General features: G+C 49.0%; 1 protein-coding gene and 1 long non-coding RNA gene across 2 annotated transcripts in view; both read left to right on the top strand.

The window, feature by feature from the left end:
- LOC135574933 (centrosomal protein of 192 kDa-like) overlaps window positions 1-10,583 on the top strand; it is a gene marked incomplete at its 5' end in the record, with an annotated part of 34,011 nt that extends 23,428 nt beyond the window's left edge. Inside the window, one exon of the mRNA XM_065027054.1 lies at window positions 9,841-10,583. The remainder of the gene's footprint in view (window positions 1-9,840) is intronic.
- Window positions 10,584-10,867: 284 nt separating this feature from the next.
- LOC135575086 (uncharacterized) overlaps window positions 10,868-27,691 on the top strand; it is a 143,122-nt gene continuing 126,298 nt past the window's right edge. The window contains exon 1 of the long non-coding RNA XR_010465684.1: window positions 10,868-11,729. This is a non-coding gene — a long non-coding RNA (uncharacterized LOC135575086). The remainder of the gene's footprint in view (window positions 11,730-27,691) is intronic.

Raw genomic sequence — 27,691 nt, 5'->3', positions numbered from 1 at the left:
CGTGGTGTCGTCTGCCTCTCTGTCCGTAGTGTCGTCTGCCTCTCTGTCCGTAGTGTCGTCTGCCTCTCTGTCCGTAGTGTCGTCTGCCGTCTCTGTCCGTCCGGTGTCGTCTGCCTCTCTGTCCGTGGTGTCGTCTGCCTCTCTGTCCGTGGTGTCGTCTGCCTCTCTCTGCCCGTGGTGTCGTCTGCCTCTCTGTCCGTAGTGTCGTCTGCCTCTGTCTGCCTCTCTGTCCGTAGTGTCGTCTGCCTCTCTGTCCGTGGTGTCGTCTGCCTCTCTGTCTGCCTCTCTGTCCGTAGTGTCGTCTGCCTCTCTGTCTGCCTCTCTGTCCGTAGTGTCGTCTGCCTCTCTGTCCGTAGTGTCGTCTGCCTCTCTGTCCGTGGTGTCGTCTGCCTCTCTGTCCGTGGTGTCGTCTGCCTCTCTCTGTCCGTGGTGTCGTCTGCCTCTCTGTCCGTGGTGTCGTCTGCCTCTCTGTCCGTGGTGTCGTCTGCCTCTCTGTCCGTGGTGTCGTCTGCCTCTCTGTCCGTGGTGTCGTCTGCCTCTCTGTCCGTGGTGTCGTCTGCCTCTCTGTCCGTGGTGTCGTCTGCCTCTCTGTCCGTGGTGTCGTCTGCCTCTCTGTCCGTGGTGTCGTCTGCCTCTCTGTCCGTGGTGTCGTCTGCCTCTCTGTCCGTGGTGTCGTCTGCCTCTGTCCGTGGTGTCGTCTGCCTCTCTGTCCGTGGTGTCGTCTGCCTCTCTGTCCGTGGGTGTCGTCTGCCTCTCTGTCCGTGGTGTCGTCTGCCTCTCTGTCCGTGGTGTCGTCTGCCTCTCTGTCCGTGGTGTCGTCTGCCTCTCTGTCCGTGGTGTCGTCTGCCTCTCTGTCCGTGGTGTCGCCTCTGCCCGTGGTGTCGCCTCTCTCTGTCCGTGGTGTCGTCTGCCTCTCTGTCCGTGGTGTCGTCTGCCTCTCTGTCCGTGGTGTCGTCTGCCTCTCTGTCCGTGGTGTCGCCTGCCTCTCTGTCCGTGGTGTCGTCTGCCTCTCTGTCCGTGGTGTCGTCTGCCTCTCTGTCCGTGGTGTCGTCTGCCTCTCTGTCCGTGGTGTCGTCTGCCTCTCTGTCCGTGGTGTCGTCTGCCTCTCTGTCCGTGGTGTCGTCTGCCTTCTCTGTCCGTTCGTCTGCCTCTCTGTCCGTGGTGTCGTCTGCCTCTCTGTCCGTGGTGTCGTCTGCCTCTCTGTCCGTGGTGTCGTCTGCCTCTCTGTCCGTGGTGTCGTCTGCCTCTCTGTCCGTGGTGTCGTCTGCCTCTCTGTCCGTGGTGTCGTCTGCCTCTCTGTCCGTGGTGTCGTCTGCCTCTCTGTCCGTGGTGTCGCTCTGCCTCTCTGTCCGTGGTGTCGTCTGCCTCTCTGTCCGTGGTGTCGTCTGCCTCTCTGTCCGTGGTGTCGTCTGCCTCTCTGTCCGTGGTGTCGTCTGCCTCTCTGTCCGTGGTGTCGTCTGCCTCTCTGTCCGTGGTGTCGTCTGCCTCTCTGTCCGTGGTGTCGTCTGCCTCTCTGTCTGCCTCTGTCCGTAGTGTCGTCTGCCTCTCTGTCTGCCTCTGTCCGTAGTGTCGTCTGCCTCTCTGTCCGTGGTGTCGTCTGCCTCTCTGTCCGTGGTGTCGTCTGCCTCTCTGTCTGCCTCTCTGTCCGTAGTGTCGTCTGCCTCTCTGTCCGTGGTGTCGTCTGCCTCTCTGTCCGTGGTGTCGTCTGCCTCTCTGTCCGTAGTGTCGTCTGCATCTCTGTCTGCCTCTCTGTCCGTAGTGTCGTCTGCCTCTCTGTCCGTAGTGTCGTCTGCCTCTCTGTCCGTAGTGTCGTCTGCCTCTCTGTCCGTGGTGTCGTCTGCCTCTCTGTCCGTGGTGTCGTCTGCCTCTCTGTCCGTGGTGTCGTCTGCCTCTCTGCCCGTGGTGTCGTCTGCCTCTCTGTCCGTAGTGTCGTCTGCCTCTCTGTCTGCCTCTCTGTCCGTAGTGTCGTCTGCCTCTCTGTCCGTGGTGTCGTCTGCCTCTCTGTCTGCCTCTCTGTCCGTAGTGTCGTCTGCCTCTCTGTCTGCCTCTCTGTCCGTAGTGTCGTCTGCCTCTCTGTCCGTCTCTGCCTCCTGTCCGTAGTGTCGTCTGCCTCTCTGTCCGTAGTGTCGTCTGCCTCTGTCCGTAGTGTCGTCTGCCTCTCTGTCCGTAGTGTCGTCTGCCTCTCTGTCCGTAGTGTCGTCTGCCTCTCTGTCCGTGAGTGTCGTCTGCCTCTCTGTCCGTAGTGTCGTCTGCCTCTCTGTCCGTGGTGTCGCTCTGCCTCTCTGTCCGTGGTGTCGTCTGCCTCTCTGTCCGTGGTGTCGTCTGCCGCTCTGTCCGTGGTGTCGTCTGCCTCTCTGTCCGTGGTGTCGTCTGCCTCTCTGTCCGTGGTGTCGTCTGCCTCTCTGTCCGTGGTGTCGTCTGCCTCTCTGTCCGTGGTGTCGTCTGCCTCTCTGTCCGTGGTGTCGTCTGCCTCTCTGTCCGTGGTGTCGTCTGCCTCTGTCCGTGGTGTCGCCTGCCTCTCTGTCCGTGGTGTCGTCTGCCTCTCTGTCCGTGGTGTCGCGTCTGTCCGTGGTGTCGTCTGCCTCTCTGTCCGTGGTGTCGCCGTCTGCCTCTCTGTCCGTGGTGTCGTCTGCCTCTCTGTCCGTGGTGTCGTCTGCCTCTCTGTCCGTGGTGTCGTCTGCCTCTCTGTCCGTGGTGTCGTCTGCCTCTCTGTCCGTGGTGTCGCCTGCCTCTCCGTGTCTCTGCCTCTGTCCGTAGTGTCGTCTGCCTCTCTGTCCGTGGGTGTCGTCTGCCTGCCTCTCTGTCCGTGGTGTCGTCTGCCTCTCTGTCCGTGTGTCGTCTGCCTCTCTGTCTGCCTCTCTGTCCGTAGTGTCGTCTGCCTCTCTGTCCGTGGTGTCGTCTGCCTCTCTGTCCGTGGTGTCGTCTGCCTCTCTGTCCGTGGTGTCGTCTGCCTCTCTGTCCGTAGTGTCGTCTGCATCTCTGTCTGCCTCTCTGTCCGTAGTGTCGTCTGCCTCTCTGTCCGTAGTGTCGTCTGCCTCTCTGTCCGTAGTGTCGTCTGCCTCTCTGTCCGTAGTGTCGTCTGCCTCTCTGTCCGTAGTGTCGTCTGCCTCTCTGTCCGTAGTGTCGTCTGCCTCTCTGTCCGTGGTGTCGTCTGCCTCTCTGTCCGTGGTGTCGTCTGCCTCTCTGTCCGTGGTGTCGTCTGCTGCCTCTCTGTCCGTGGTGTCGTCTGCCTCTCTGTCCGTGGTGTCGTCTGCCTCTCTGTCCGTGGTGTCGTCTGCCTCTCTGTCTGCCTCTGTCCGTGGTGTCGTCTGCCTCTCTGTCCGTGGTGTCGTCTGCCTCTCTGTCTGCGTCTGCCTCTGTCCGTGGTGTCGTCTGTCCTCTCTGTCCGTAGTGTCGTCTGCCTCTCTGTCCGTGCCTCTCTGTCCGTAGTGTCGTCTGCCTCTCTGTCCGTAGTGTCGTCTGCCTCTCTGTCCGTAGTGTCGTCTGCCTCTCTGTCCGTAGTGTCGTCTGCCTCTCTGTCCGTAGTGTCGTCTGCCTCTCTGTCCGTAGTGTCGTCTGCCTCTCTGTCCGTAGTGTCGTCTGCCTCTCTGTCCGTGGTGTCGTCTGCCTCTCTGTCCGTGGTGTCGTCTGCCTCTCTGTCCGTGGTGTCGTCTGCCTCTCTGTCCGTGGTGTCGTCTGCCTCTCTGTCCGTGGTGTCGTCTGCCTCTCTGTCCGTGGTGTCGTCTGCCTCTCTGTCCGTGGTGTCGTCTGCCTCTCTGTCCGTGGTGTCGTCTGCCTCTCTGTCCGTGGTGTCGTCTGCCTCTGTCCGTGGTGTCGTCTGCCTCTCTGTCCGTGGTGTCGTCTGCCTCTCTGTCCGTGGTGTCGTCTGCCTCTCTGTCCGTGGTGTCGTCTGCCTCTCTGTCCGTGGTGTCGTCTGCCTCTCTGTCCGTGGTGTCGCCTGCCTCTCTGTCCGTGGTGTCGTCTGCCTCTCTGTCCGTGGTGTCGTCTGCCTCTCTGTCCGTGGTGTCGTCTGCCTCTCTGTCCGTGGTGTCGTCTGCCTCTCTGTCCGTGGTGTCGTCTGCCTCTCTGTCCGTGGTGTCGTCTGCCTCTCTGTCCGTGGTGTCGTCTGCCTCTCTGTCCGTGGGTGTCGTCTGCCTCTCTGTCCGTGGTGTCGTCTGCCTGCTGTCTGCTCTGTCCGTGGTGTCGTCTGCCTCTCTGTCCGTGGTGTCGTCTGTCTGCTCTCTGTCCGTGGTGTCGTCTGCCTCTCTGTCCGTAGTGTCGTCTGCATCTCTGTCTGCCTCTCTGTCCGTAGTGTCGTCTGCCTCTCTGTCCGTAGTGTCGTGCCTCTCTGTCCGTAGTGTCGTCTGCCTCTGTCCGTAGTGTCGTCTGCCTCTCTCCGTCCTGCCTCTCTGTCCGTAGTGTCGTCTGCCTCTCTGTCCGTGGTGTCGTCTGCCTCTCTGTCCGTGGTGTCGTCTGCCTCTCTGTCCGTGGTGTCGTCTGCCTCTCTGTCCGTGGTGTCGTCTGCCTCTCTGTCCGTGGTGTCGTCTGCCTCTCTGTCCGTGGTGTCGTCTGCCTCTCTGTCTGCCTCTCTGTCCGTAGTGTCGTCTGCCTCTCTGTCCGTGGTGTCGTCTGCCTCTCTGTCCGTGGTGTCGTCTGCCTCTCTGTCCGTAGTGTCGTCTGCCTCTCTGTCTGCCTCTCTGTCCGTAGTGTCGTCTGCCTCTCTGTCCGTAGTGTCGTCTGCCTCTCTGTCCGTAGTGTCGTCTGCCTCTCTGTCCGTAGTGTCGTCTGCCTCTCTGTCCGTAGTGTCGTCTGCCTCTCTGTCCGTAGTGTCGTCTGCCTCTCTGTCCGTAGTGTCGTCTGCCTCTCTGTCCGTAGTGTCGTCTGCCTCTCTGTCCGTGGTGTCGTCTGCCTCTCTGTCCGTGGTGTCGTCTGCCGTCTCTGTCCGTGGTGTCGTCTGCCTCTCTGTCCGTGGTGTCGTCTGCCTCTCTGTCCGTGGTGTGTGCCTCTCTGTCTGCGTCTGCCTCTGTCCGTGGTGTCGTCTGCCTCTCTGTCCGTGGTGTCGTCTGCCTCTCTGTCCGTGGTGTCGTCTGCCTCTCTGTCCGTGGTGGTGTCGTCTGCCTCTCTGTCCGTGGTGTCGTCTGCCTCTCTGTCCGTGGTGTCGTCTGCCTCTCTGTCCGTGGTGTCGTCTGCCTCTCTGTCCGTGGTGTCGTCTGCCTCTCTGTCCGTGGTGTCGTCTGCCTCTCCGTGTCCGCCTGTCCGTGTCGTCTGCCTCTCTGTCCGTGGTGTCGTCTGCCTCTCTGTCCGTGGTGTCGTCTGCCTCTCTGTCCGTGGTGTCGTCTGCCTCTCTGTCCGTGGTGTCGTCTGCCTCTCTGTCCGTGGTGTCGTCTGCCTCTCTGTCCGTGGTGTCGTCTGCCTCTCTGTCCGTGGTGTCGTCTGCCTCTCTGTCCGTGGTGTCGTCTGCCTCTCTGTCCGTGGTGTCGTCTGCCTCTCTGTCCGTGGTGTCGTCTGCCTCTCTGTCCGTGGTGTCGTCTGCCTCTCTGTCCGTGGTGTCGTCTGCCTCTCTGTCCGTGGTGTCGTCTGCCTCTCTGTCCGTGTCGTGTCTCTGTCCGTGCCTCCTCTGTCCGTGGTGTCGCCTGCCTCTCTGTCCGTGGTGTCGTCTGCCTCTCTGTCCGTGGTGTCAGTCTGCCTCTCTGTCCGTGGTGTCGTCTGCCTCTCTGTCCGTGGTGTCGTCTGCCTCTCTGTCCGTGGTGTCGTCTGCCTCTCTGTCCGTGGTGTCGTCTGCCTCTCTGTCCGTGGTGTCGTCTGCCTCTCTGTCCGTGGTGTCGTCTGCCTCTCTGTCCGTGGTGTCGTCTGCCTCTCTGTCCGTGGGTGTCGTCTGCCTCTCTGTCCGTGGTGTCGCTCTCTGCCTCTCTGTCCGTGGTGTCGTCTGCCTCTCTGTCCGTGGTGTCGTCTGCCTCTCTGTCCGTGGTGTCGTCTGCCTCTCTGTCCGTGGTGTCGTCTGCCTCTCTGTCCGTGGTGCCTCTCGTCTGCCTCTCTGTCCGTGGTGTCGTCTGCCTCTCTGTCCGTGGTGTCGTCTGCCTCTCTGTCCGTGGTGTCGTCTGCCTCTCTGTCCGTGGTGTCGTCTGCCTCTCTGTCCGCCTCTCTGTCCGTGAGTCGTCTGCCTCTCTGTCCGTCCGTAGTGTCGTCTGCCTCTCTGTCTGCCTCCTCTGTCCGTGGTGTCGTCTGCCTCTCTGTCTGCTGCCTCTCTGTCCGTGGTGTCGTCTGCCTCTCTGTCCGTGGGTGTCGTCTGCCTCTCTCTGTCCGTGGTGTCGTCTGCCTCTCTGTCCGTGGTGTCGTCTGCCTCTCTGTCCGTGGTGTCGTCTGCCTCTCTGTCCGTGGGTGTCGTCTGCCTCTCTGTCCGTGGTGTCGTCTGCCTCTCTCTCCGTCCGTGGTGGTGTCGTCTGCCTCTCTGTCCGTGGTGTCGTCTGCCTCTCTGTCCGTGGTGTCGTCTGCCTCTCTGTCCGTGGTGTCGTCTGCCTCTCTGTCCGTCCGGTGTCGCCTGCCTCTCTGTCCGTGGTGTCGTCTGCCTCTCTGTCCGTGGTGTCGTCTGCCTCTCTGTCCGTGGTGTCGTCTGCCTCTCTGTCCGTAGGTGCCTCTGTCTGGTGTCCTCTCTGTCCGTGGTGTCGTCTGCCTCTCTGTCCGTGGTGTCGTCTGCCTCTGTCCGTGGTGTCGTCTGCCTCTCTGTCCGTGGTGTCGTCTGCCTCTCTGTCCGTGGTGTCGTCTGCCTCTCTGTCCGTGGTGTCGTCTGCCTCTCTGTCCGTGGTGTCGCTCTGTCCTCTCTGTCCGTGGTGCTTCTGCCTCTCTGTCCGTGGTGTCGTCTGCCTCTCTGTCCGTGGTGTCGTCTGCCTCTCTGTCCGTGGTGTCGTCTGCCTCTCTGTCCGTGGTGTCGTCTGCCTCTCTGTCCGTGGTGTCGTCTCTGCCTCTCTGTCCGTGGTGTCGTCTGCCTCTCTGTCCGTGGTGCCTCTCTGTCCGTCTCTGCCTCTCTGTCCGTGGTGTCGCTCTGCCTCTCTGTCCGTGGTGTCGTCTGCCTCTCTGTCCGTGGTGTCGTCTGCCTCTCTGTCCGTGGTGTCGTCTGCCTCTCTGTCCGTGGTGTCGTCTGCCTCTCTGTCCGTGGTGTCGTCTGCCTCTCTGTCCGTGGTGTCGTCTGCCTCTCTGTCCGTGGTGTCGTCTGCCTCTCTCTGTCCGTGGTGTGTCGCCTGCCTCTCTGTCCGTGGTGTCGTCTGCCTCTCTGTCCGTGGTGTCGTCTGCCTCTCTGTCCGTGGTGTCGTCTGCCTCTCTGTCCGTGGTGTCGTCTGCCTCTCTGTCCGTGGTGTCGTCTGCCCTCTCTGTCCGTGGTGTCGTCTGCCTCTCTGTCCGTGGTGTCGTCTGCCTCTCTGTCCGTGGTGTCGTCTGCCTCTCTGTCCGTGGTGTCGTCTGCCTCTGTCCGTGGTGTGTCTGCCTCTCTGTCCGTGGTGTCGTCTGCCTCTCTGTCCGTGGTGTCGTCTGCCTCTCTGTCCGTGGTGTCGTCTGCCTCTCTGTCCGTGGTGTCGTCTGCCTCTCTGTCCGTGGTGTCGTCTGCCTCTCTGTCCGTGGTGTCGTCTGCCTCTCTGTCCGTGGTGTCGTCTGCCTCTCTGTCCGTGGTGTCGTCTGCCTCTCTGTCCGTGGTGTCGTCCTCTCTGTCCTCTCTGCCTCTCCGTGGTGTGTCGCGTCTGCCTCTCTGTCCGTGGTGTCGTCTGCCTCTCTGTCCGTGGTGTCGTCTGCCTCTCTGTCCGTGGTGTCGTCTGCCTCTCTGTCCGTGGTGTCGTCTGCCTCTCTGTCCGTGGTGTCGTCTGCCTCTCTGTCCGTGGTGTCGTCTGCCTCTCTGTCCGTGGTGTCGTCTGCCTCTCTGTCCGTGGTGTCGTCTGCCTCTCTGTCCGTGGTGTCGTCTGCCTCTCTGTCCGTGGTGTCGTCTGCCTCTCTGTCCGTGGTGTCGTCTGCCTCTCTGTCCGTGGTGTCGTCTGCCTCTCTGTCCGTGGTGTCGTCTGCCTCTCTGTCCGTGGTGTCGTCTGCCTCTCTGTCCGTGGTGTCGTCTGCCTCTCTGTCCGTGGTGTCGTCTGCCTCTCTGTCCGTGGTGTCGCCTGCCTCTCTGTCCGTGGGTGTCGTCTGCCTCTCTGTCCGTGGTGTCGTCTGCCTCTCTGTCCGTGGTGTCGTCTGCCTCTCTGTCCGTGGTGTCGTCTGCCTCTCTGTCCGTGGTGTCCTCCTCTCTGTCCGTGGTGTCGTCTGCCTCTCTGTCTGCCTCTCTGTCCGTGGTGTCGTCTGCCTCTCTGTCCGTGGTGTCGTCTGCCTCTCTGTCCGTGGTGTCGTCTGCCTCTCTGTCTGCCTCTCTGTCCGTGGTGTCGTCTGCCTCTCTGTCCGTGGTGTCGTCTGCCTCTCTGTCCGTGGTGTCGTCTGCCTCTCTGTCCGTAGTGTCGTCTGCCTCTCTGTCTGCCTCTCTGTCCGTAGTGTCGTCTGCCTCTCTGTCCGCCTCTCTGTCCGTAGTGTCGTCTGCCTCTCTGTCCGTAGTGTCGTCTGCCTCTCTGTCCGTAGTGTCGTCTGCCTCTCTGTCCGTAGTGTCGTCTGCCTCTCTGTCCGTGGTGTCGTCTGCCTCTCTGTCCGTGGTGTCGTCTGCCTCTCTGTCCGTGGTGTCGTCTGCCTCTCTGTCCGTGGTGTCGTCTGCCTCTCTGTCCGTGGTGTCGTGCCTCTCTGTCCGTGGTGTCCTCTCTGTCCGTGGTGTCGTCTGCCTCTCTGTCCGTGGTGTCGTCTGCCTCTCTGTCTGCCTCTCTGTCCGTGGTGTCGTCTGCCTCTCTGTCTGCCTCTCTGTCCGTAGTGTCGTCTGCCTCTCTGTCCGTGGTGTCGTCTGCCTCTCTGTCCGTGGTGTCGTCTGCCTCTGTCCGTGGTGTCGTCTGCCTCTCTGTCCGTGGTGTCGTCTGCCTCTCTGTCCGTGGTGTCGTCTGCCTCTCTGTCCGTGGTGTCGTCTGCCTCTCTGTCCGTGGTGTCGTCTGCCTCTCTGTCCGTGGTGTCGTCTGCCTCTCTGTCCGTGGTGTCGTCTGCCTCTCTGTCCGTGGTGTCGTCTGCCTCTCTGTCCGTGGTGTCGTCTGCCTCTCTGTCCGTGGTGTCGTCTGCCTCTCTGTCCGTGGTGTCGTCTGCCTCTCTGTCCGTGGTGTCGTCTGCCTCTCTGTCCGTGGTGTCGTCTGCCTCTCTGTCCGTGGTGTCGTCTGCCTCTCTGTCCGTGGTGTCGTCTGCCTCTCTGTCCGTGGTGTCGTCTGCCTCTCTGTCCGTGGTGTCGTCTGCCTCTCTGTCCGTGGTGTCGTCTGCCTCTCTGTCCGTGGTGTCGTCTGCCTCTCTGTCCGTGGTGTCGTCTGCCTCTCTGTCCGTGGTGTCGTCTGCCTCTCTGTCCGTGTGGTGTCGTCTGCCTCTCTGTCCGTGTGGTGTCGTCTGCCTCTCTGTCCGTGTGGTGTCGTCTGCCTCTCTGTCCGTGTGGTGTCGTCTGCCTCTCTGTCCGTGTGGTGTCGTCTGCCTCTCTGTCCGTGTGGTGTCGTCTGCCTCTCTGTCCGTGTGGTGTCGTCTGCCTCTCTGTCCGTGTGGTGTCGTCTGCCTCTCTGTCCGTGTGGTGTCGTCTGCCTCTCTGTCCGTGTGGTGTCGTCTGCCTCTCTGTCCGTGGTGTCGTCTGCCTCTCTGTCCGTGTGGTGTCGTCTGCCTCTCTGTCCGTGTGGTGTCGTCTGCCTCTCTGTCCGTGTGTCGTCTGCCTCTCTGTCCGTGGCGTCTGCGAACCCGTACATACTTAGTCCATGTTTTGATTTCTTCCTGTTTCTCTCTGCCCTCCAGATCCCAACGCTACATCCACCTGCCAGTCCAGTTCAAGCCGGTTGTAACTGGAAACCACTCCAGCGTGCTGTTGGTTCAGACGGATACCAGTGGAAACATCGCTATCCAGCTGACTGGTGAGGCCCTGGCCTGACTGGCCAAGAGGACTGCTGGTCTGGGTCAGTGAGGACTGCTGGTCTGGGTCAGTGAGGACTGCTGGTCTGGGTCAGTGAGGACTGCTGGTCTGGGTCAGTGAGGACTGCTGGTCTGGGTCAGTGAGGCCCTGGCCTGACTGGCCAAGAGGACTGCTGCTCTGGGTCAGTGAGGACTGCTGCTCTGGGTCAGTGAGGCCCTGCCCTGACTGGCCAAGAGGACTGCTGGTCTGGGTCAGTGAGGACTGCTGGTCTGGGTCAGTGAGGACTGCTGGTCTGGGTCAGTGAAGGACTGCTGGTCTGGGTCAGTGAAGGACTGCTGGTCTGGGTCAGTGAAGGACTGCTGGTCTGGGTCAGTGAGGACTGCTGGTCTGGGTCAGTGAGGACTGCTGGTCTGGGTCAGTGAGGACTGCTGCTCTGGGTCAGTGAGGACTGCTGCTTTGTCCAATATGGCACCCTAATCCCTGATAGTGCACTGCTTCAGGCCTGACAACGTCTCATTGGTTCCACCCCCGGCAACGTCTCATTGGTTCCACCCCCGGCAACGTCTCATTGGTTCCACCCCCGGCAACGTCTCATTGGTTCCACCCCCGGCAACGTCTCATTGGTTCCACCCCGCAACGCGCCTCATTGGTTCCACCCCGCAACGCCTCATTGGTTCCACCCCGGCAACGCCTCATTGGTTCCACCCTGGCAACGCCTCATTGGTTCCACCCCTGGCAACGCCTCATTGGTTCCACCCTGGCAACGCCTCATTGGTTCCACCCCTGGCAACGCCTCATTGGTTCCACCCTGGCAACGCCTCATTGGTTCCACCCTGGCAACGCCTCATTGGTTCCACCCTGGCAACGCCTCATTGGTTCCACCCTGGCAACGCCTCATTGGTTCCACCCTGGCAACGCCTCATTGGTTCCACCCCCGGCAACGTCTCATTGGTTCCACCCCTGGCAACGTCTCATTGGTTCCACCCCTGGCAACGTCTCATTGGTTCCACCCCTGGCAACGTCTCATTGGTTCCACCCCTGGCAACGTCTCATTGGTTCCACCCCTGGCAACGTCTCATTGGTTCCACCCCTGGCAACGTCTCATTGGTTCCACCCCTGGCAACGTCTCATTCATATATCCTATCCTCTGGGGGTCTGCGTAGAGCAGACTACAACTCTATATCCTATCCTCTGGGGGTCTGCGTAGAGCAGACTACAGCTCTATATCCTATCCTCTGGGGGTCTGCGTAGAGCAGACTACAGCTCTATATCCTATCCTCTGGGGGTCTGCATAGAGCTAGCAGACTACAGCTCTATATCCTATCCTCTGGGGGTCTGCGTAGAGCAGACTACAGCTCTATATCATATCCTCTGGGGGTCTGCGTAGAGCAGACTACAGCTCTATAACCTATCCTCTGGGGGTCTGCGTAGAGCAGACTACAGCTCTATATCCTATCCTCTGGGGGTCTGCGTAGAGCTAGCAGACTACAGCTCTATAACCTATCCTCTGGGGGTCTGCATGGAGCAGACTACAGCTCTATATCATATCCTCTGGGGGTCTGCATGAGCTAGCAGACTAGAAACATTTGACTGAATTTGATGCCCAGTACAACTTGAAGAGAGTTGGCATGGCTGATGTCATGTGACAGGGTTTACATGGGGTTTTGGTCAGTTGACCTACTGATGAACTTTTCAGAGTAATCTCCGTGCTGGGCCAGGAGGAGGTTTTCAGAGTAACCTTTTCAGAGTAATCTCCGTGCTGGGCCAGGAGGAGGTTTTCCACCAGCAACTCCATCATTGTTCCCTACTTTGGTTTTCTATTAGAAATGTCACACGCTTTTAAAAAAAGCACATGGTTTATATTTTATGTTATTGTGATTTTAAATGAACTTGATAAAATAAAGATTTGTCAAACATTTTGCTCGCTTTTTATGTTTTTGCAATGTAGATGTTAAATAACTGGACAGAGATGCCTATTTCTATTTAATATGTATTCTGAGACTTTGTGTTTTAGCTAAAACTTCAAACAAAAAGCAGAGACTCCTACATGTAGTCTATAATACAGTAGAGTGCAGAGACTCATACATGTAGTCAGACTATAATACAGTAGAGTTCAGAGACTCCTACATGTAGTCAGACTATAATACAGTAGAGTGCAGAGACTCCTACATGTAGTCAGACTATAATACAGTAGAGTGCAGAGACTCATACATGTAGTCAGACTATAATACAGTAGAGTGCAGAGACTCCTACATGTAGTCAGACTATAATACAGTAGAGTGCAGAGACTCCTACATGTAGTCAGACTATAATACAGTAGAGTGCAGAGACTCCTACATGTAGTCAGACTATAATACAGTAGAGTTCAGAGACTCCTACATGTAGTCTATAATACAGTAGAGTGCAGAGACTCCTACATGTAGTCAGACTATAATACAGTAGAGTGCAGAGACTCCTACATGTAGTCAGACTATAATACAGTAGAGTGCAGAGACTCCAACATGTAGTCAGACTATAATACAGTAGAGTGCAGAGACTCCTACATGTAGTCAGTCTATAATACAGTAGAGTGCAGAGACTCATACATGTAGTCAGACTATAATACAGTAGAGTGCAGAGACTCCTACATGTAGTCAGTCTATAATACAGTAGAGTGCAGAGACTCCAACATGTAGTCAGACTATAATACAGTAGAGTGCAGAGACTCCTACATGTAGTCAGACTATAATACAGTAGAGTGCAGAGACTCCAACATGTAGTCAGACTATAATACAGTAGAGTGCAGAGACTCCAACATGTAGTCAGACTATAATACAGTAGAGTGCAGAGACTCCTACATGTAGTCAGTCTATAATACAGTAGAGTGCAGAGACTCCAACATGTAGTCAGACTATAATACAGTAGAGTGCAGAGACTCCTACATGTAGTCAGACTATAATACAGTAGAGTGCAGAGACTCCTACATGTAGTCAGACTATAATACAGTAGAGTGCAGAGACTCCTACATGTAGTCAGACTATAATACAGTAGAGTGCAGAGACTCCTACATGTAGTCAGACTATAATACAGTAGAGTTCAGAGACTCCTACGTGTAGTCAGACTATAATACAGTAGAGTGCAGAGACTCCAACATGTAGTCAGACTATAATACAGTAGAGTGCAGAGACTCCTACGTGTAGTCAGTCTATAATACAGTAGAGTGCAGAGACTCATACATGTAGTCAGACTATAATACAGTAGAGTGCAGAGACTCCTACATGTAGTCAGACTATAATACAGTAGAGTGCAGAGACTCCTACATGTAGTCAGACTATAATACAGTAGAGTGCAGAGACTCCAACATGTAGTCAGACTATAATACAGTAGAGTGCAGAGACTCCTACATGTAGTCAGACTATAATACAGTAGAGTGCAGAGACTCCAACATGTAGTCAGACTATAATACAGTAGAGTGCAGAGACTCCAACATGTAGTCAGACTATAATACAGTAGAGTGCAGAGACTCCTACATGTAGTCAGACTATAATACAGTAGAGTGCAGAGACTCCTACATGTAGTCAGACTATAATACAGTAGAGTGCAGAGACTCCAACATGTAGTCAGACTATAATACAGTAGAGTGCAGAGACTCCTACATGTAGTCAGTCTATAATACAGTAGAGTGCAGAGACTCCACATGTAGTCAGACTATAATACAGTAGAGTGCAGAGACTCCTACATGTAGTCAGACTATAATACAGTAGAGTGCAGAGACTCCTACATGTAGTCAGACTATAATACAGTAGAGTGCAGAGACTCCTACATGTAGTCAGACTATAATACAGTAGAGTGCAGAGACTCCTACATGTAGTCAGACTATAATACAGTAGAGTGCAGAGACTCCTACATGTAGTCAGACTATAATACAGTAGAGTGCAGAGACTCCTACATGTAGTCAGACTATAATACAGTAGAGTGCAGAGACTCCTACATGTAGTCAGACTATAATACAGTAGAGTGCAGAGACTCCTACATGTAGTCAGACTATAATACAGTAGAGTGCAGAGACTCCTACATGTAGTCAGACTATAATACAGTAGAGTGCAGAGACTCCTACATGTAGTCAGACTATAATACAGTAGAGTGCAGAGACTCCTACATGTAGTCAGACTATAATACAGTAGAGTGCAGAGACTCCTACATGTAGTCAGTCTATAATACAGTAGAGTGCAGAGACTCCTACATGGAGTCAGACTATAATAAAGTAGAGTGCAGAGACTCCTACATGTAGTCAGTCTATAATACAGTAGAGTGCAGAGACTCCTACATGTAGTCAGACTATAATACAGTAGAGTGCAGAGACTCCTACATGTAGTCAGACTATAATACAGTAGAGTGCAGAGACTCCAACATGTAGTCAGACTATAATACAGTAGAGTGCAGAGACTCCTACATGTAGTCAGACTATAATACAGTAGAGTGCAGAGACTCATACATGTAGTCAGACTATAATACAGTAGAGTGCAGAGACTCCTACATGTAGTCAGACTATAATACAGTAGAGTGCAGAGACTCCTACATGTAGTCAGACTATAATACAGTAGAGTGCAGAGACTCCTACATGTAGTCAGACTATAATACAGTAGAGTGCAGAGACTCCTACATGTAGTCAGACTATAATACAGTAGAGTGCAGAGACTCCTACATGTAGTCAGACTATAATACAGTAGAGTGCAGAGACTCCTACATGTAGTCAGACTATAATACAGTAGAGTGCAGAGACTCCTACATGTAGTCTATAATACAGTAGAGTGCAGAGACTCCTACATGTAGTCAGACTATAATACAGTAGAGTGCAGAGACTCCAACATGTAGTCAGACTATAATACAGTAGAGTGCAGAGACTCCTACATGTAGTCAGACTATAATACAGTAGAGTGCAGAGACTCCTACATGTAGTCAGACTATAATACAGTAGAGTGCAGAGACTCCTACATGTAGTCAGACTATAATACAGTAGAGTGCAGAGACTCCAACATGTAGTCAGACTATAATACAGTAGAGTGCAGAGACTCCTACATGTAGTCAGACTATAATACAGTAGAGTGCAGAGACTCCTACATGTAGTCAGTCTATAATACAGTAGAGTGCAGAGACTCCTACATGTAGTCAGACTATAATACAGTAGAGTGCAGAGACTCCTACATGTAGTCAGACTATAATACAGTAGAGTGCAGAGACTCCTACATGTAGTCAGACTATAATACAGTAGAGTGCAGAGACTCCTACATGTAGTCAGACTATAATACAGTAGAGTGCAGAGACTCATACATGTAGTCAGACTATAATACAGTAGAGTGCAGAGACTCCTACATGTAGTCAGACTATAATACAGTAGAGTGCAGAGACTCCTACATGTAGTCAGACTATAATACAGTAGAGTGCAGAGACTCCTACATGTAGTCAGACTATAATACAGTAGAGTGCAGAGACTCCTACATGTAGTCAGACTATAATACAGTAGAGTGCAGAGACTCCTACATGTAGTCAGACTATAATACAGTAGAGTGCAGAGACTCCTACATGTAGTCAGACTATAATACAGTAGAGTGCAGAGACTCCTACATGTAGTCAGACTATAATACAGTAGAGTGCAGAGACTCCTACATGTAGTCAGACTATAATACAGTAGAGTGCAGAGACTCCATACATGTAGTCAGACTATAATACAGTAGAGTGCAGAGACTCCAACATGTAGTCAGACTATAATACAGTAGAGTGCAGAGACTCCAACATGTAGTCAGACTATAATACAGTAGAGTGCAGAGACTCCTACATGTAGTCAGACTATAATACAGTAGAGTGCAGAGACTCCTACATGTAGTCAGACTATAATACAGTAGAGTGCAGAGACTCCTACATGTAGTCAGACTATAATACAGTAGAGTGCAGAGACTCCTACATGTAGTCAGACTATAATACAGTAGAGTGCAGAGACTCCTACATGTAGTCAGACTATAATACAGTAGAGTGCAGAGACTCCAACATGTAGTCAGACTATAATACAGTAGAGTGCAGAGACTCCTACATGGAGTCAGACTATAATACAGTAGAGTGCAGAGACTCCTACATGTAGTCAGACTATAATACAGTAGAGTGCAGAGACTCCTACATGTAGTCAGTCTATAATACAGTAGAGTGCAGAGACTCCTACATGTAGTCAGACTATAATACAGTAGAGTGCAGAGACTCCTACATGTAGTCAGACTATAATACAGTAGAGTGCAGAGACTCCTACATGTAGTCAGACTATAATACAGTAGAGTGCAGAGACTGTAGTCAGACCTAATACATGTAGTCAGACTATAATACAGTAGAGTGCAGAGACTCCTACATGTAGTCAGACTATAATACAGTAGAGTGCAGAGACTCCTACATGTAGTCAGACTATAATACAGTAGAGTGCAGAGACTCCTACATGTAGTCAGACTATAATACAGTAGAGTGCAGAGACTCCTACATGTAGTCAGACTATAATACAGTAGAGTGCAGAGACTCCTACATGTAGTCAGACTATAATACAGTAGAGTGCAGAGACTCCTACATGTAGTCAGACTATAATACAGTAGAGTGCAGAGACTCCAACATGTAGTCAGACTATAATACAGTAGAGTGCAGAGACTCCTACATGTAGTCAGACTATAATACAGTAGAGTGCAGAGACTCCTACATGTAGTCAGACTATAATACAGTAGAGTGCAGAGACTCCTACATGTAGTCAGACAGACTATAATACAGTAGAGTGCAGAGACTCCAACATGTAGTCAGACTATAATACAGTAGAGTGCAGAGACTCCTACATGTAGTCAGACTATAATACAGTAGAGTGCAGAGACTCCTACATGTAGTCAGACTATAATACAGTAGAGTGCAGAGACTCCTACATGTAGTCAGACTATAATACAGTAGAGTGCAGAGACTCCTACATGTAGTCAGACTATAATACAGTAGAGTGCAGAGACTCCTACATGTAGTCAGACTATAATACAGTAGAGTGCAGAGACTCCTACATGTAGTCAGACTATAATACAGTAGAGTGCAGAGACTCCAACATGTAGTCAGACTATAATACAGTAGAGTGCAGAGACTCCTACATGTAGTCAGACTATAATACAGTAGAGTGCAGAGACTCCTACATGTAGTCAGACTATAATACAGTAGAGTGCAGAGACTCCTACATGTAGTCTATAATACAGTAGAGTGCAAAGACTCCTACATGTAGTCAGTCTATAATACAGTAGAGTGCAGAGACTCCAACATGTAGTCAGACTATAATACAGTAGAGTGCAGAGACTCCTACATGTAGTCAGACTATAATACAGTAGAGTGCAGAGACTCCTATATGTAGTCAGACTATAATACAGTAGAGTGCAGAGACTCCTACATGTAGTCAGACTATAATACAGTAGAGTGCAGAGACTCCAACATGTAGTCAGACTATAATACAGTAGAGTGCAGAGACTCCTACATGTAGTCAGACTATAATACAGTAGAGTGCAGAGACTCCTACATGTAGTCAGACTATAATACAGTAGAGTGCAGAGACTCCTACATGTAGTCAGACTATAATACAGTAGAGTGCAGAGACTCCTACATGTAGTCAGACTATAATACAGTAGAGTGCAGAGACTCCTACATGTAGTCAGACTATAATACAGTAGAGTGCAGAGACTCCTACATGTAGTCAGACTATAATACAGTAGAGTGCAGAGACTCCTACATGTAGTCAGACTATAATACAGTAGAGTGCAGAGACTCCTACATGTAGTCAGACTATAATACAGTAGAGTGCAGAGACTCCTACATGTAGTCAGACTATAATACAGTAGAGTGCAGAGACTCCTACATGTAGTCAGACTATAATACAGTAGAGTGCAGAGACTCCTACATGTAGTCAGACTATAATACAGTAGAGTGCAGAGACTCCTACATGTAGTCAGACTATAATACAGTAGAGTGCAGAGACTCCTACATGTAGTCAGACTATAATACAGTAGAGTGCAGAGACTCCTACATGTAGTCAGACTATAATACAGTAGAGTGCAGAGACTATAATACAGTAGAGTGCAGAGACTCCTACATGTAGTCAGACTATAATACAGTAGAGTGCAGAGACTCCTAACATGTAGTCAGACTATAATACAGTAGAGTGCAGAGACTCCAACATGTAGTCAGACTATAATACAGTAGAGTGCAGAGACTCCTACATGTAGTCAGACTATAATACAGTAGAGTGCAGAGACTCCAACATGTAGTCAGACTATAATACAGTAGAGTGCAGAGACTCCTACATGTAGTCAGACTATAATACAGTAGAGTGCAGAGACTCCAACATGTAGTCAGACTATAATACAGTAGAGTGCAGAGACTCCTACATGTAGTCAGACTATAATACAGTAGAGTGCAGAGACTCCTACATGTAGTCAGACTATAATACAGTAGAGTGCAGAGACTCCTACATGTAGTCAGACTATAATACAGTAGAGTGCAGAGACTCCTACATGTAGTCAGACTATAATACAGTAGAGTGCAGAGACTCCTACATGTAGTCAGACTATAATACAGTAGAGTGCAGAGACTCCTACATGTAGTCAGACTATAATACAGTAGAGTGCAGAGACTCCTACATGTAGTCAGACTATAATACAGTAGAGTGCAGAGACTCCTACATGTAGTCAGACTATAATACAGTAGAGTGCAGAGACTCCTACATGTAGTCAGACTATAATACAGTAGAGTGCAGAGACTCCTACATGTAGTCAGACTATAATACAGTAGAGTGCAGAGACTCCAACATGTAGTCAGACTATAATACAGTAGAGTGCAGAGACTCCTACATGTAGTCAGACTATAATACAGTAGAGTGCAGAGACTCCAACATGTAGTCAGACTATAATACAGTAGAGTGCAGAGACTCCTACATGTAGTCAGACTATAATACAGTAGAGTGCAGAGACTCCTACATGTAGTCAGACTATAATACAGTAGAGTGCAGAGACTCCTACATGTAGTCAGACTATAATACAGTAGAGTGCAGAGACTCCTACATGTAGTCAGACTATAATACAGTAGAGTGCAGAGACTCCTACATGTAGTCAGACTATAATACAGTAGAGTGCAGAGACTCCAACATGTAGTCAGACTATAATACAGTAGAGTGCAGAGACTCCTACATGTAGTCAGACTATAATACAGTAGAGTGCAGAGACTCCTACATGTAGTCAGACTATAATACAGTAGAGTGCAGAGACTCCTACATGTAGTCAGACTATAATACAGTAGAGTGCAGAGACTCCTACATGTAGTCAGACTATAATACAGTAGAGTGCAGAGACTCCTACATGTAGTCAGACTATAATACAGTAGAGTGCAGAGACTCCTACATGTAGTCAGACTATAATACAGTAGAGTGCAGAGACTCATACATGTAGTCAGACTATAATACAGTAGAGTGCAGAGACTCCTACATGTAGTCAGACTATAATACAGTAGAGTGCAGAGACTCCTACATGTAGTCAGACTATAATACAGTAGAGTGCAGAGACTCCACATGTAGTCAGACTATAATACAGTAGAGTGAGACAGTAGAGACTATAATACAGTAGAGTGCAGAGACTCCTACATGTAGTCAGACTATAATACAGTAGAGTGCAGAGACTCCTACATGTAGTCAGACTATAATACAGTAGAGTGCAGAGACTCCTACATGTAGTCAGACTATAATACAGTAGAGTGCAGAGACTCAGTAGAGTGCAGAGACTCCTACATGTAGTCAGACTATAATACAGTAGAGTGCAGAGACTCCTACATGTAGTCAGACTATAATACAGTAGAGTGCAGAGACTCCTACATGTAGTCAGACTATAATACAGTAGAGTGCAGAGACTCCTACATGTAGTCAGACTATAATACAGTAGAGTGCAGAGACTCCTACATGTAGTCAGACTATAATACAGTAGAGTGCAGAGACTCCTACATGTAGTCAGACTATAATACAGTAGAGTGCAGAGACTCCTACATGTAGTCAGACTATAATACAGTAGAGTGCAGAGACTCCTACATGTAGTCAGACTATAATACAGTAGAGTGCAGAGACTCCTACATGTAGTCAGACTATAATACAGTAGAGTGCAGAGACTCCTACATGTAGTCAGACTATAATACAGTAGAGTGCAGAGACTCCAACATGTAGTCAGACTATAATACAGTAGAGTGCAGAGACTCCTACATGTAGTCAGACTATAATACAGTAGAGTGCAGAGACTCCTACATGTAGTCAGACTATAATACAGTAGAGTGCAGAGACTCCTACATGTAGTCAGACTATAATACAGTAGAGTGCAGAGACTCCTACATGTAGTCAGACTATAATACAGTAGAGTGCAGAGACTCCTAACATGTAGTCAGACTATAATACAGTAGAGTGCAGAGACTCCTACATGTAGTCAGACTATAATACAGTAGAGTGCAGAGACTCCTACATGTAGTCAGACTATAATACAGTAGAGTGCAGAGACTCCAACATGTAGTCAGACTATAATACAGTAGAGTGCAGAGACTCCTACATGAGTCAGACTATAATACAGTAGAGTGCAGAGACTCCTACATGTAGTCAGACTATAATACAGTAGAGTGCAGAGACTCCTACATGTAGTCAGACTATAATACAGTAGAGTGCAGAGACTCCTACATGTAGTCAGACTATAATACAGTAGAGTGCAGAGACTCCTACATGTAGTCAGACTATAATACAGTAGAGTGCAGAGACTCCTACATGTAGTCAGACTATAATACAGTAGAGTGCAGAGACTCCTACATGTAGTCAGACTATAATACAGTAGAGTGCAGAGACTCCAACATGTAGTCAGACTATAATACAGTAGAGTGCAGAGACTCCTACATGTAGTCAGACTATAATACAGTAGAGTGCAGAGACTCCTACATGTAGTCAGACTATAATACAGTAGAGTGCAGAGACTCCTACATGTAGTCAGACTATAATACAGTAGAGTGCAGAGACTCCTACATGTAGTCAGACTATAATACAGTAGAGTGCAGAGACTCCAACATGTAGTCAGACTATAATACAGTAGAGTGCAGAGACTCCTACATGTAGTCAGACTATAATACAGTAGAGTGCAGAGACTCCTACATGTAGTCAGACTATAATACAGTAGAGTGCAGAGACTCCTACATGTAGTCAGACTATAATACAGTAGAGTGCAGAGACTCCTACATGTAGTCAGACTATAATACAGTAGAGTGCAGAGACTCCATGTACATGTAGTCAGACTATAATACAGTAGAGTGCAGAGACTCCTACATGTAGTCAGACTATAATACAGTAGAGTGCAGAGACTCCTACATGTAGTCAGACTATAATACAGTAGAGTGCAGAGACTCCTACATGTAGTCAGACTATAATACAGTAGAGTGCAGAGACTCCTACATGTAGTCAGACTATAATACAGTAGAGTGCAGAGACTCCTACATGTAGTCAGACTATAATACAGTAGAGTGCAGAGACTCCTACATGTAGTCAGACTATAATACAGTAGAGTGCAGAGACTCCTACATGTAGTCAGACTATAATACAGTAGAGTGCAGAGACTCCTACATGTAGTCAGACTATAATACAGTAGAGTGCAGAGACCTACATGTAGTCAGACTATAATACAGTAGAGTGCAGAGACTCCAACATGTAGTCAGACTATAATACAGTAGAGTGCAGAGACTCCTACATGTAGTCAGACTATAATACAGTAGAGTGCAGAGACTCCTACATGTAGTCAGACTATAATACAGTAGAGTGCAGAGACTCCTACATGTAGTCAGACTATAATACAGTAGAGTGCAGAGACTCCTACATGTAGTCAGACTATAATACAGTAGAGTGCAGAGACTCCTACATGTAGTCAGACTATAATACAGTAGAGTGCAGAGACTCCTACATGTAGTCAGACTATAATACAGTAGAGTGCAGAGACTCCTACATGTAGTCAGACTATAATACAGTAGAGTGCAGAGACTCCACATGTAGTCAGACTATAATACAGTAGAGTGCAGAGAGTCAGACTATAATACAGTAGATGTACAGTGTCAGACTATAATACAGTAGAGTGCAGAGACTCCTACATGTAGTCAGACTATAATACAGTAGAGTGCAGAGACTCCTACATGTAGTCAGACTATAATACAGTAGAGTGCAGAGACTCCTACATGTAGTCAGACTATAATACAGTAGAGTGCAGAGACTCCTACATGTAGTCAGACTATAATACAGTAGAGTGCAGAGACTCCTACATGTAGTCAGACTATAATACAGTAGAGTGCAGAGACTCCTACATGTAGTCAGACTATAATACAGTAGAGTGCAGAGACTCCTACATGTAGTCAGACTATAATACAGTAGAGTGCAGAGACTCCTACATGTAGTCAGACTATAATACAGTAGAGTGCAGAGACTCCTACATGTAGTCAGACTATAATACAGTAATATAATACAGTAGAGTGCAGAGACTCCAACATGTAGTCAGACTATAATACAGTAGAGTGCAGAGACTCCTACATGTAGTCAGACTATAATACAGTAGAGTGCAGAGACTCCTACATGTAGTCAGACTATAATACAGTAGAGTGCAGAGACTCCATACATGTAGTCAGACTATAATACAGTAGAGTGCAGAGACTCCAACATGTAGTCAGACTATAATACAGTAGAGTGCAGAGACTCCTACATGTAGTCAGACTATAATACAGTAGAGTGCAGAGACTCCTACATGTAGTCAGACTATAATACAGTAGAGTGCAGAGACTCCTACATGTAGTCAGACTATAATACAGTAGAGTGCAGAGACTCCTACATGTAGTCAGACTATAATACAGTAGAGTGCAGAGACTCCTACATGTAGTCAGACTATAATACAGTAGAGTGCAGAGACTCCTACATGTAGTCAGACTATAATACAGTAGAGTGCAGAGACTCCTACATGTAGTCAGACTATAATACAGTAGAGTGCAGAGACTCCACATGTAGTCAGACTATAATACAGTAGAGTGCAGAGACTCCTACATGTAGTCAGACTATAATACAGTAGAGTGCAGAGACTCCTACATGTAGTCAGACTATAATACAGTAGAGTGCAGAGACTCCTACATGTAGTCAGACTATAATACAGTAGAGTGCAGAGACTCCTACATGTAGTCAGACTATAATACAGTAGAGTGCAGAGACTCCAACATGTAGTCAGACTATAATACAGTAGAGTGCAGAGACTCCTACATGTAGTCAGACTATAATACAGTAGAGTGCAGAGACTCCTACATGTAGTCAGACTATAATACAGTAGAGTGCAGAGACTCCTACATGTAGTCAGACTATAATACAGTAGAGTGCAGAGACTCCAACATGTAGTCAGACTATAATACAGTAGAGTGCAGAGACTCCTACATGTAGTCAGACTATAATACAGTAGAGTGCAGAGACTCCTACATGTAGTCAGACTATAATACAGTAGAGTGCAGAGACTCCTACATGTAGTCAGACTATAATACAGTAGAGTGCAGAGACTCCTACATGTAGTCAGACTATAATACAGTAGAGTGCAGAGACTCCTACATGTAGTCAGACTATAATACAGTAGAGTGCAGAGACTCCTACATGTAGTCAGACTATAATACAGTAGAGTGCAGAGACTCCTACATGTAGTCAGACTATAATACAGTAGAGTGCAGAGACTCCTACATGTAGTCAGACTATAATACAGTAGAGTGCAGAGACTCCTACATGTAGTCAGACTATAATACAGTAGAGTGCAGAGACTCCTACATGTAGTCAGACTATAATACAGTAGAGTGCAGAGACTCCTACATGTAGTCAGACTATAATACAGTAGAGTGCAGAGACTCCTACATGTAGTCAGACTATAATACAGTAGAGTGCAGAGACTCCAACATGTAGTCAGACTATAATACAGTAGAGTGCAGAGACTAACATGTAGTCAGACTATAATACAGTAGAGTGCAGAGACTCCTACATGTAGTCAGACTATAATACAGTAGAGTGCAGAGATCCAACATGTAGTCATCTACATGTAGTCAGACTATAATACAGTAGAGTGCAGAGACTCCAACATGTAGTCAGACTATAATACAGTAGAGTGCAGAGACAGAGACTCAGTAGAGTGCAGAGACTCACATGTAGTCAGACTATAATACAGTAGAGTGCAGAGACTCCTACATGTAGTCAGACTATAATACAGTAGAGTGCAGAGACTCCAACATGTAGTCAGACTATAATACAGTAGAGTGCAGAGACTCCAACATGTAGTCAGACTATAATACAGTAGAGTGCAGAGACTCCTACATGTAGTCAGACTATAATACAGTAGAGTGCAGAGACTCCTACATGTAGTCAGACTATAATACAGTAGAGTGCAGAGACTCCTACATGTAGTCAGACTATAATACAGTAGAGTGCAGAGACTCCTACATGTAGTCAGACTATAATACAGTAGAGTGCAGAGACTCCTACATGTAGTCAGACTATAATACAGTAGAGTGCAGAGACTCCTACATGTAGTCAGACTATAATACAGTAGAGTGCAGAGACTCCTACATGTAGTCAGACTATAATACAGTAGAGTGCAGAGACTCCTACATGTAGTCAGACTATAATACAGTAGAGTGCAGAGACTCCTACATGTAGTCAGACTATAATACAGTAGAGTGCAGAGACTCAGAGACTACATGTAGTCAGACTATAATACAGTAGAGTGCAGAGACTCCTACATGTAGTCAGTCTATAATACAGTAGAGTGCAGAGACTCCAACATGTAGTCAGACTATAATACAGTAGAGTGCAGAGACTCCTACATGTAGTCAGACTATAATACAGTAGAGTGCAGAGACTCCTACATGTAGTCAGACTATAATACAGTAGAGTGCAGAGACTCCAACATGTAGTCAGACTATAATACAGTAGAGTGCAGAGAGACTATAATACAGTAGAGTGCAGAGACTCATAACATGTAGTCAGACTATAATACAGTAGAGTGCAGAGACTCCTACATGTAGTCAGACTATAATACAGTAGAGTGCAGAGACTCCTACATGTAGTCAGACTATAATACAGTAGAGTGCAGAGACTCCTACATGTAGTCAGACTATAATACAGTAGAGTGCAGAGACTCCTACATGTAGTCAGACTATAATACAGTAGAGTGCAGAGACTCCTACATGTAGTCAGACTATAATACAGTAGAGTGCAGAGACTCCTACATGTAGTCAGACTATAATACAGTAGAGTGCAGAGACTCCTACATGTAGTCAGACTATAATACAGTAGAGTGCAGAGACTCCTACATGTAGTCAGACTATAATACAGTAGAGTGCAGAGACTCCCTACATGTAGTCAGACTATAATACAGTAGAGTGCAGTCAGAGACTATAATACAGTAGAGTGCAGAGACTCCTACATGTAGTCAGACTATAATACAGTAGAGTGCAGAGACTCCTACATGTAGTCAGACTATAATACAGTAGAGTGCAGAGACTCCTACATGTAGTCAGACTATAATACAGTAGAGTGCAGAGACTCCATAGACATGTAGTCAGACTATAATACAGTAGAGTGCAGAGACTCCTACATGTAGTCAGACTATAATACAGTAGAGTGCAGAGACTCCTACATGTAGTCAGACTATAATACAGTAGAGTGCAGAGACTCCTACATGTAGTCAGACTATAATACAGTAGAGTGCAGAGACTCCTACATGTAGTCAGACTATAATACAGTAGAGTGCAGAGACTCCTACATGTAGTCAGACTATAATACAGTAGAGTGCAGAGACTCCTACATGTAGTCAGACTATAATACAGTAGAGTGCAGAGACTCCTACATGTAGTCAGACTATAATACAGTAGAGTGCAGAGACTCCTACATGTAGTCAGACTATAATACAGTAGAGACTGCAGAGACTCCTACATGTAGTCAGACTATAATACAGTAGAGTGCAGAGACTCCTACATGTAGTCAGACTATAATACAGTAGAGTGCAGAGACTCCTACATGTAGTCAGACTATAATACAGTAGAGTGCAGAGACTCCTACATGTAGTCAGACTATAATACAGTAGAGTGCAGAGACTCCTACATGTAGAGACTATAATACAGTAGAGTGCAGAGACTCCTACATGTAGTCAGACTATAATACAGTAGAGTGCAGAGACTCCTACATGTAGTCAGACTATAATACAGTAGAGTGCAGAGACTCCTACATGTAGTCAGACTATAATACAGTAGAGTGCAGAGACTCCTACATGTAGTCAGACTATAATACAGTAGAGTGCAGAGACTCCTACATGTAGTCAGACTATAATACAGTAGAGTGCAGAGACTCCTACATGTAGTCAGACTATAATACAGTAGAGTGCAGAGACTCCAACATGTAGTCAGACTATAATACAGTAGAGTGCAGAGACTCCTACATGTAGTCAGACTATAATACAGTAGAGTGCAGAGACTCCTACATGTAGTCAGTGGAGTCAGACTATAATACAGTAGAGTGCAGAGACTCCAACATGTAGTCAGACTATAATACAGTAGAGTGCAGAGACTCCTACATGTAGTCAGACTATAATACAGTAGAGTGCAGAGACTGTAGTCAGACTATAATACAGTAGAGTGCAGAGACATGTAGTCAGACTATGTAGTCAGAGACTATAATAATACAGTAGAGTGCAGAGACTCCTACATGTAGTCAGACTATAATACAGTAGAGTGCAGAGACTCCAACATGTAGTCAGACTATAATACAGTAGAGTGCAGAGACTCCTACATGTAGTCAGACTATAATACAGTAGAGTGCAGAGACTCCTACATGTAGTCAGACTATAATACAGTAGAGTGCAGAGACTCCTACATGTAGTCAGACTATAATACAGTAGAGTGCAGAGACTCCTACATGTAGTCAGACTATAATACAGTAGAGTGCAGAGACTCCTACATGTAGTCAGACTATAATACAGTAGAGTGCAGAGACTCCTACATGTAGTCAGACTATAATACAGTAGAGTGCAGAGACTCCTACATGTAGTCAGACTATAATACAGTAGAGTGCAGAGACTCCTACATGTAGTCAGACTATAATACAGTAGAGTGCAGAGACTGTAGTCAGAGAGTGCAGAGACTCCTACATGTAGTCAGACTATAATACAGTAGAGTGCAGAGACTCCAGACTATAATACAGTGGAGTCAGACAGACTATAATACAGTAGAGTGCAGAGACTCCTACATGTAGTCAGACTATAATACAGTAGAGTGCAGAGACTCCTACATGTAGTCAGACTATAATACAGTAGAGTGCAGAGACTCCTACATGTAGTCAGACTATAATACAGTAGAGTGCAGAGACTCCTACATAGTCAGACTATAATACAGTAGAGTGCAGAGACTCCTACATGTAGTCAGACTATAATACAGTAGAGTGCAGAGACTCCTACATGTAGTCAGACTATAATACAGTAGAGTGCAGAGACTCCTACATGTAGTCAGACTATAATACAGTAGAGTGCAGAGACTCCTACATGTAGTCAGACTATAATACAGTAGAGTGCAGAGACTCCTACATGTAGTCAGACTATAATACAGTAGAGTGCAGAGACTCCTACATGTAGTCAGACTATAATACAGTAGAGT

Source organism: Oncorhynchus nerka, linkage group LG14 (assembly GCF_034236695.1).
Source record: "Oncorhynchus nerka isolate Pitt River linkage group LG14, Oner_Uvic_2.0, whole genome shotgun sequence".
NCBI lineage: Eukaryota > Metazoa > Chordata > Actinopteri > Salmoniformes > Salmonidae > Oncorhynchus > Oncorhynchus nerka.
The sequence above is the reverse complement of the archived record's forward strand: the minus strand, read 5'-3'. Positions and strand labels throughout refer to the sequence as shown.